Source organism: Cucurbita pepo, chromosome 16 (genome assembly GCF_057944985.1).
Source record: "Cucurbita pepo subsp. pepo isolate OVF chromosome 16, ASM5794498v1, whole genome shotgun sequence".
Classification (NCBI taxonomy): Eukaryota; Viridiplantae; Streptophyta; class Magnoliopsida; order Cucurbitales; family Cucurbitaceae; genus Cucurbita; species Cucurbita pepo.
In genome coordinates, this window is record NC_141813.1 from 1,184,232 (window position 1) to 1,186,451 (window position 2,220).

Below are 2,220 nucleotides of genomic sequence, written 5' to 3' on the forward strand. Positions count from 1 at the left end.
GGCCGTGTGCCACATCATTTTTCACGTAAAGGGCAAGGCGCCCCTGTACGGAGGACGGCGGCATTGCGAGTAGAAACTGTGACACGTGCATAGGATAGGTTCATATTTAAATTCTTAGTTTTAAGTTAGAATAGGTTGTTTTGCATTCCATTGTTTTAAATTACTTTGTATTTGTTTTTATTTTCTCTAATTTTTAGTATTTTGTATTTAAACACGTAAGACCATGGCTGTGTTTTCCAGAGAAGAAGTTGTTTTAAACGTTTTTGAAGTTTACGTTATAAATGATGTTCATGTAAGGGTTATATTTCCGCTTTATAGATGAGCATGAGACATTAGTGGCGACTCTAGATATGTGGAAATTTAGGGTCGTTACATCTTTACATCCTGAAGTTAGAGATAGAGCAACCTGTTAGCCTCTCGGCCAAGACCGAAGAGGTATCTTGGAGGTGGCACGCAAGGTACGGGCACTTAAACTTTCCTGCTCTAGAAAAGCTATAGAAGGAGGAGATGGTGCACGGTTTGCCGGCAATCAAAGGCGTGAACAAGCTGTGCGACGGGTGCCTCATCGGCAAATAGAGGCGCACACCCTTTCCGTCTCGGACATCCTACCGCGCCGATGAGCCGTTAGAGCTTGTACACGGCGATATCTACGGGCCCATCAAGCCGGCGACCCTAGGTGGTAAGAGTCTCTTCCTCCTGTTAGTCGATGACAAAAGCCGCTTCATGTGGCTGACCCTGCTGCAAGCGAAAAGTGAGGCGACAGAGGCGGTTAAGAGCATTAAAGCGCGAGCGGAGGCCGAATGTGAGAAGAAGATGCCAGTGCTACGCACAGACCGAGGCAGAGAATTCACCTCGGCAAGTTTTGGTAAGTACTGCGACGAGTTCGGCATACAACGGCACCTAATGGCGCCCTACTCCCCCCCAGCAGAACGGAGTGGTGGAGCGCCAAAATCAGACCATCGTCGGGACAGCAAGGTCATTGTTGGTGACGGCCGGGATGCCTGGTTGATTCTGAGAAGAGGCGGTAATGACAGTCGTCTATATCCTCAATCGGTCACCAACCCGAAGCCTCAACGGGAAGATGCCATATGAGGCCTGGTACAACAAAAAGCCAGCGGTACATCATTTCCGCGTGTTCGGCTGCGTCGCATACATGAAGATATCGCGTCCCCACCTCACCAAGCTCGATTCCAGGGGGCTAAAGGTCGTCTTCATCGGCTATGAACCAAGGAGCAAGGCGTACAGACTCAATGATCCTATAGGGGGTGAGCTCACGTGTCTCGCGACGTCGTCTTCGACGAAAGTACCTTCTAGCAGTAGAATGACGTGATCAAGGCAGACCATAATCCAAATCAATTCACGGTGGAGTACCTCGTTGTTGGTGTTAATATAACACATGCAGAAGCAATTTGGATCTTAGGCACTTTTAGAACATCAATTATAGTAAATAACTAGCATGTTCATAAGTATTAAAACTTAATGAGTTTAAATACTAACCTTTTGTAGTTCAAACTCCTTTTTCCTCACGAACTGGTTTTGAACCACCACTAGTGTCTTCTCCAATATCCTCCAGCCTTAGAACGGGATTGTGGAATCCGGTGAGTGACTAAACTTGGGAGGGATTTTTTATATGTGAAGAGAGTGTTTGTGAGAGGTTTTTCTCAAGGTTTTTCACTAAGAAGAAGAAGATCTTCCATGTACCATGATCACTCTATTTAAAGAGTCATGTTTGCATGTTCATGCAAATTTGAGATCACCAAATTTTGACACTTAAACTTCCACTCAAATGTTTGGGATTACGTGGCAAGCATGCATGTTTGAGTTAACCAAATTTTGACACTCAAAATTCAACTCAAACTTGTGGGGTTTATTTGGCAAGCATGCAAGTTTGGTTAAACCAAATTTTGACACCTCAAAATTTCACTAACATGGATTTTTCCATTAAATGAAATCAACATTTTGACTTTCTTCATTTTAATTCAACAATTAATTTGAATAATGAATTTCAAATTAAAGTAACATTAAATAATTAATTAAACTATTTAATTAATATTTAATATTAATTCAAATGCCAATCTCAATCAATTCCGACACATAATTGATTAAGATATTTAAATCTTATTTAAATATCTCAATTCTCTCTTTTTGTTTAATTCGTAAATAAAACAAAAATGCGGTTAAATATATCGTATATATGTAGCGCATATTCCCTAATTTGAA